The sequence below is a fragment of the Taudactylus pleione genome, unplaced genomic scaffold (genome assembly GCF_031769625.1).
Source record: "Taudactylus pleione unplaced genomic scaffold, aTauple2 ptg000030l, whole genome shotgun sequence".
Classification (NCBI taxonomy): domain Eukaryota; kingdom Metazoa; phylum Chordata; class Amphibia; order Anura; family Myobatrachidae; genus Taudactylus; species Taudactylus pleione.
In genome coordinates, this window is record NW_028284432.1 from 1,044,965 (window position 1) to 1,052,957 (window position 7,993).

Here is a 7,993-nt window from a genome sequence, read left to right on the forward strand (position 1 = left end):
CATTCTCCAAGGCATCAAGGGGCTTCACCCCCCCACAGACAGTAGCTGCTGTCACTCCACCCTGTGTTACATCACACAGGGGAGCACCCAGGGAGAGTTTGTGGGAATCCGACTGTGGCTCCAGTTTCTTCACTGGGGCCACACCGACAGGGTAGGTAGCTTCCAGCACTGCTTGACCCTTTGTTCCATCACATAGGGGAGCACCCTCAGACATAGGGGGAACAAGCTGTGGTTCCAACTGCACAGAAGCCGGGCTGATGATATTGCCTCCACTGTCACTCATGCTGCTTCCTGATGATCCGGACTGGCCTGCCGCACTAGTTATCCGGACACCACGAGTCTTTGCTTTGGCTTTTGCTTTAGATCTCGAGCCACGGGCTGAACGTCGGGAGCACTCTCCCCCAGGAGGATCCATCCTCCTGGGGAAGCCAGCAGGGAGCCTCCCTGCACACACGGGACACACCTGCAGCAGCTAGAGCTCTCCTCCACACATCCTCCTCACAGCTCAGACAGCACACACTGCAGAGTCTCCGCCCCCAGGATAGGTGGGAGTAGGGGAGGTGTGGGAGTGTACCAGTGTGAGGAGTATTTGTGGGAGTAGGGTAGGTGTGACGGTGTATTAGAGTTGGTAGTATAGGTGGGAGTAGGATAGGTGTGATGGTGTATTAGAGTGGTTAGTATAGGTGGGAGTAGGATAGGTGTGAAGGTATAATAATGGGAGTAGTATAGGTGGGAGTAGGGTAGGTGTGAGGGAATATTAGTGTGGGTATAATAGGTGGGAGTAGAGTTGGTGTGACGATGTATTAGAGTGGGTAGTATAGGTGGGAGTAGGGTAGGTGTGAGGGAATATTAGTGTGGGTATTATAGGTGGGAGTAGGATAGGTGTGAGGGTATAATAATGGGAGTAGTATAGATGGGAGTAGGGTAGGTGTGAGGGTGTATTAGTGTGAGTAGTATAGGTGGGAGTAGGGTAGGTGTGATGGTGTATTAGTGTGAGTAGTATAGGTGGGAGTAGGATAGGTGTGAGGATATAATCATGGGAGTAGTATAGGTGGGAGTAGGGTAGGTGTGATGGTGTATTAGTGTGAGTAGTATAGGTGGGAGTAGGGTAGGTGTGATGGTGCATTAGTGTGGGTATTATAGGTGGGAGTAGGATAGGTGTGAGGGTATAATAATGGGAGTAGTATAGGTGGGAGTAGGGTTGGTGTGAGGGAATATTAGTGTGGGTATAATAGGTGGGAGTAGGGTAGGTGTGATGGTGTATTAGTGTGGGTATTATAGGTGGGAGTAGGATAGGTGTGAGGGTATAATAATGGGAGTAGTATAGGTGGGAGTAGGGTAGGTGTGAGGGAATATTAGTGTGGGTATAATAGGTGGGAGTAGAGTTGGTGTGACGGTGTATTAGAGTGGGTAGTATAGATGGGAGTAGGGTAGGTGTGAGGGTGTATTAGTGTGAGTAGTATAGGTGGGAGTAGGGTAGGTGTGACGGTGTATTAGTGTGGGTATTATAGGTGGGAGTAGGATAGGTGTGAAGGTATAATAATGGGAGTAGTATAGGTGGGAGTAGGGTAGGTGTGAGGGAATATTAGTGTGGGTATAATAGGTGGGAGTAGAGTTGGTGTGACGGTGTATTAGAGTGGGTAGTATAGATGGGAGTAGGGTAGGTGTGAGGGTGTATTAGTGTGAGTAGTATAGGTGGGAGTAGGGTAGGTGTGACGGTGTATTAGTGTGGGTATTATAGGTGGGAGTAGGATAGGTGTGAGGGTATAATAATGGGAGTAGTATAGGTGGGAGTAGGGTAGGTGTGAGGGAATATTAGTGTGGGTATAATAGGTGGGAGTAGGGTAGGTGTGAGGGAATATTAGTGTGGGTATAATAGGTGGGAGTAGAGTTGGTGTGACGGTGTATTAGAGTGGGTAGTATAGATGCGAGTAGGGCAGGTGTGAGGGAATATTAGTGTGGGTATTATAGGTGGGAGTAGGATAGGTGTGAGGGTATAATAATGGGAGTAGTATAGGTGGGAGTAGGGTAGGTGTGAGGGAATATTAGTGTGGGTATAATAGGTGGGAGTAGGATAGGTGTGAGGGAATATTAGTGTGGGTTTAATAGGTGGGATTAGAGTTGGTGTGATGGTGTATTAGAGTGGGTAGTATAGATGGGAGTAGGGTAGGTGTGAGGGTATATTAGTGTGGGCTGTATAGGTGGGAGTAGGATAGATGTGAGGGTATAATTATGGGAGTAGTATAGGTGGGAGTAGGGTTGGTGTGAGGGTGTATTAGTGTGGGTAGTATAGATGGGATTAGAGTAGGTGTGAGGGTATATTAGTGTGGGCTGTATAGGTGGGAATAGGATAGGTGTGAGGGTATTATAATGGGAGTAGTATAAGTGGGAGTAGGGTAGGTGTGAGGGTGTAATAGTGTGGGTAGCATAGCTTTTTCTTTCCTTGAAGCTGATATAAATGATTTACAGCTTGCTGAGTGTTATGCCATCACTATAGCAACCACAGTCACATAACATTTGACATAGTAAGCAGAGGTGCTTGGGAGGATCGATTTTCTTAAATGGTTGTTTATAACACAACCACTTGTCATCCCACCTACTGTAGCTCAGCCATCACTTAGCAATAACCGAGCTAAAACCAAATGCATTAGAGGAAATGTCTATATACAACTCTCTTGGACAGAGCACTTTTGCAACGGGAAGAGTGACTTATACAGTAGGAGGATATACTGTAAAAATCAGCGGCTGCAAAACTTGCTGTTCAAACAATACGTGCAGGATTCTAGTTTTAAATATTGTGGCTACTGTTGCATTTGTTCTTTTAGAAAATGTACATTGGGAAAATTACAATTCCTTGTGTAACATTTTTCTTCTACATTTTGGCCCTCATTCAGAGCCGCTCGTTAACAGCAGTACGCTCGTTGCGTTCCGATGTTGACTAACCGCGCATGCGTCGGTGTAACACTGCGCATGTGCGTACGGCAGATTGCGAGCTTTTTTTGACTCATTCCTAAAATAGCGTACAGGAAGTGACATGTCAAATGCGATTGACAGAACAGGGCATTTTAGGGTGTTGACGGGGGTGGAGATGGAAAAACGCAGGCGTGGCGAGGCGTTTTTGGGGCGTACATACATTAGCAGATGCGAGCGTAAAATGTGTTCGGACCAACTCATACGTCACTGGATGATCCTCTTTCACTTCAAAATGCTCGCACTGCTTAGGGTCTGGATTACTCGACCACATTGGCGATGGCCTTCTCCTCCGTCCCGGGACTCCACGATGTTGTTGCGATTAATCGCGGGCGGGCAGAAAAGCAATTAGTGTTGCATTGAGAATCGGCTTAGTATGTGTTTTGAAATCATTTTTTTGGGATAGTACAAAACCGTACGCAGGTGGAACTCAGAGCTGCTAATGTCAGGATGATACAATCAATTTGCGTACATTTGTGGGGGTTTATTTTGCCCTCAATTTGGTGGTTAGGGCCTATTGTAACAATAATGTCATCATGTTTTAATTTTCGCACCATTTTATTTGTGCCTCTAAAATTTGCCTCGTTATATGAATTTTTAAACGTTCCTTAAAGAGCCCATTTTTTTTTTTTTTTTTTTTTTTGGGCCAGTTTTTGCCTTTTGGTCCAGGATTAAATGTAACCCATTTGTACAATAATTTCACAATCCAATGTCAGATTTTTTGTTTCAATTTATTGATCAAACAAAAAAATAATAAATTAAATATTGGGGACATCTTTTTTGCCCAAAGATATGTTCCAAAATCAAACAAATTGGCCCAACATAACTGTTGACATAAACATACAACAAAAAAATAATAACATTTCACAAGAAAGGAGAGGGAAGTTTTGACCAGAAAGGAATATGAGCCAAGCACAGAAGGATTGTGGGAAAAGTCACCATTGCTGTCACCGTTTTTTCACCCGTTTGGATGGGGGAGGGAGGGCGCCAGACCGGGTCCGGGATGTCATCGGGCTGGCCTGTCCAGAGGCAGGTGTTGTGGCCTCTGGACTAGGCACAGGGCTAGGCACATTTGGAGGATTGGCTGATGTTGTGCCAGAGGTGGAGGATCCTGATGTTCCGGCAGGAAGGGAGGTCGGCTCCACCATGTGCTGGCGAACGAGCTGCTCCAGGGCAATGGCGATGCGGATGTTGGCCCTGGTATTTTCCGCCAGGGCCTGACCAATGGTCACGTTGGCCGCAGCATTTTGCTCCAGGGCCTCAGCCACCCGTACCAGACTGGCGTCCATCCTCTGCAGAATCTCCGTATGGAAATCCGATTTGAAATTGAGTTCTGTGAGGAGGGCCACTGCCTGCGAGGGGGATTGCCCTGGACTGGCTTCTGCAGGGTCCTCAGCCGGATGTACTGGTTCCTCCCCTGCAGAGCCAGCAGAAATTCGGCGGCCAAGGCTCCCCTCTGGAGCAGACTCATCCGCCTGTGTCTCTGTTAGGAAAAAAGAGAAATGCCTCACGTTAAAATCTACATATTGGCCCAATAACATTTCTGAGTTGATGACATCAAAAGATTTACCTGGGCCAACATGAGGAGCCGCAAAGTCTGGCATGTCCGTATCCATGTTGGACACGCCAAACACCTCCACAGGCTGCACACACCCCTGTGCCAGCTCTTCTAAATCCGTCATCTCCAATGACACAGGGGTGGGACCCCCACCTGTCCCCCTTGCATGCCTAGCCCTGTCCGCGAGTTTTTGCTTTAGGCGATATTTGAAGTCGCCCCATCCGTGGGAAAAAATGGAAGCCATTATCCTTTGGTTTAAAATGGTGTTTGTTTTTAGGGGGGGCAAGGGTTTACTTACCGCCGTTTGACCTCCCGGGCTAGACGGACATAATCACCCACCCTATTGACAGCAACGGCTACCTCTTCCCACATTCTCCACTTCTGGCTTAGACTCATATTCCTGTCTGCCTGTGGCAGGATGTCCACACACTTCTGGATCAAAACCTCCATCTCCTTTCTTGTGAAATGTGGCTGCCTTTTTTTTTTGGCCGCTTTGGCCGGAATACTGGGCCCAGCAGCCTCTTCCATGTCATCCTCCTCACCTATTTGTGTAAATTTTCAGAATTCACAAAATCACAACTTGCCCAATCTTATGTTTCAAATTAATCATTGATACAAAATGCATGAAAGACTTACCGCCTTGGGCATTGTTTCCCTGGTCTGTCGCCATGTCTGAGGTCCAAACAAGAAATACACCAGAATTTTAATGTGTTTTCGTGATGTATTTATACATGCGTCCTTATTTTGCGGCCGCATCATTGATTGTGCGTCCCTATGATCCCTTCTTAATTTGTGCGGGAAACGAAACACTATTTCTGGCTTGGTGTGTCTCTAGTCGAGGTGGCGTTTTTGGATTGTTGGAGGTTACCTTGGCTGGAGTTTATTGATTGCGTATAAAGGAGTTGGCGGTTGGAGATTCTTTTGTTGGTTAGATTTGCGTTTTTATTTTCCGTTCTCTTTGTTGGTTTATATTTTTGGGACCTCGTTTCTTGATTTGGTAAGTTTTGTGAAGTCTAACTTTTGATCAATTGTTGTTTCATTGTGTTTCTACTTTTTTTTAAATTTTGGATCCATAATTTCTTCTATTTTAGTTTTTGATTATTTTCGAACCAAAAGACCTTTTGATTTGTACTCTTATATATTTGCTCTTGGTAAGTCCATTTTTTATCTTGTATTTGCGAACTAATTAGCGCATTTTTACTACTTACTCTTGTGACTTGTATTTGCGAACTAATTAGCGCATTTTTAAATGCTTAATAATCATTTTATCTTTTTTGAGGTTTCCCTTTCGCTTTTTGTGCAAACATTTCAACCCATTTTGATGTACTGTGTGAAATGTCGTTTTGCTGTTTTGCAAAATGTGTTTCGCATATTTTAAGTTTGGTCTAGCACAAAATTTAGAAACAAAAATGCACAGAGTGAAATGTGTCAAATAATTTTTGTGTTTAATTTCAGTTTGGACGTATCATGACAATACCCCGGCATGTAAGCAGCAATGGATGGTATCATCAAGCTAAGTTGTTTTAATTTACTTTTGGGGTGAGTCAAAAGCCTTACATTGAAATCTTTGAATTTCAGGTAGATCTGGGGCGGATTGTTCTGGCCATGCTCCCGGAAGCCGACCAACCTCAATCTCGTTCCAGGCGTAGGCATCGTAGGCATGCAAGGCCCCAGATATTTCGAACACGTGTCACCCTTTTTGGAATGCCCGATGATGAGGTTTTAAGATGCTACCGACTACCTCCCAAAATCATCATAGACACTCTCTCATTAATAGAAAGTGATCTTGAGCGGCAAATTGACAGTCTAACAGCAATACCACCACTTACGCAATTTATGGCGGTGTTACATTTCTGTGCCTCAGGATCGTTTCAAACAACGGTGGGAATAGTGGCGGGCATCTCCCAATCCTCCTTTTCCCGGATCCTGAGGGCAGTGATGGAGGCACTTTTCAAGCACCTCCATCATTTTATTCAAATGCCTTTGGATATGGGTGCCCTTAGTGTGGCCAAGGCCAATTTTTACCAAATAGCTGGCTTCCCACACATCATAGGGGTTGTGGATGGTACTCACATACCACTTCAGCCTCCAGCACGGCTGGAGGCCATATTTCAAAACAGGAAACACTATCACTCCCTGAATGTAATGGTGGTATGTGATGCCTCCCTCCAGATCCTGTCCCTGAATGCTAAATTACCCAGAAGTGCACATGACTCCTTTGTCATCCGGCAATCAGGGATATGGCACAAATTAAACAACCTACAAGCTGGTGATGCGTGGCTTCTGGGTAAGTGGAGACCTTTAGTACATAACAATGTTAAGCTTGATACACAGTGTTCCTGATGTTGTCTATTCTTTTTCACAGGAGACAGTGGATATCCTTGCATGTCCTGGCTGCTCACTCCTTATTTGGCTCCCACACCAGGCCCACAAAGTGCGTATAATTCCGCACTTACAGCCACCAGGCAAGTGGTGGAGCGCTGTATCGGCCTTTTAAAAGGCCGATTCCGATGCCTCCACCGCTCTGGTGGCGAGCTCATGTATTTGCCAGATATGGTGTCAAAAATTGTGGTCCTGTGTGGGATATTTCACAACATCGCCATAAGGAGTGGTGTCCCAATGCAGCCAGAGGATGCCTTACCTGAGGATGGCCCCCCCGAGGTTGGTCGGAGGTCAGTATGTGGGGGGGCCATACGCGATGATGTGGTGGCCAGATTTTTTAGGTAAGTTTTTACAAAACAACAGTGTTTATACCTAATGTGTTTGGGTTTGTTTGCGAACCTCTAATTTTTTGTTGTTTTTTTCACCATCTTCTGTTTTTTCACATAATCTTTGGCACTCCAACGCTCACTACTTCCTGCTACCCTTACCAAACCTGGATCTGGACATTTTGGGAATATATTATGGAACCCATATCGCAACGCCATGTTTGTGGAATCATGTTGGCATGGTCCTTCGTCAACCAGTTCTTGATTTGTTGTTTTTGGTTTGTTTTTGTTTGGTATGTGTTGTATTTGAGATTATCACTGTGTGTTTTTTTTGTGAGTGACCACTTTGATTTATCAGTTATGTTGTGAATAAATGTTTGTAGAGTGAAATGTTCTTCCTTTTTTTGGACGTTACCAGCAAGTGTAACCAGGTTCACACACGGTACATTTGACTAAGGGGTAATCCAGTACTGTCGCCAGTTGAGCTAAAATGAAATATGTTTTCAGGTTCAAAACCCACACCAAAAGGAAGCCTGTACAATCATTTGGCTTTGTAAGATTGGCCTAAGCAGCTTGCACACCAACTAGGAACCTGTAAAATGTAGAAATATCTAATTGACACTACACCCAAAAAGGGAAATGACATTGTGACTGTTATGTGTTTCTTGTGGCTGTTTTACATACAAATACAAAACACAATCTTACTTTTAAAAAATGGAAATCCTTGCAGGAACAGTCTACTTATGTCAGGGTAAAC

General features: G+C 45.0%; 1 pseudogene; it reads right to left on the reverse strand.

Annotated features, from left to right (window-relative positions):
• Nucleotides 1-321: 321 nt before the first annotated feature.
• Nucleotides 322-2,429, reverse strand: LOC148539103 (uncharacterized; annotated as a pseudogene).
• Nucleotides 2,430-7,993: the final 5,564 nt, after the last annotated feature.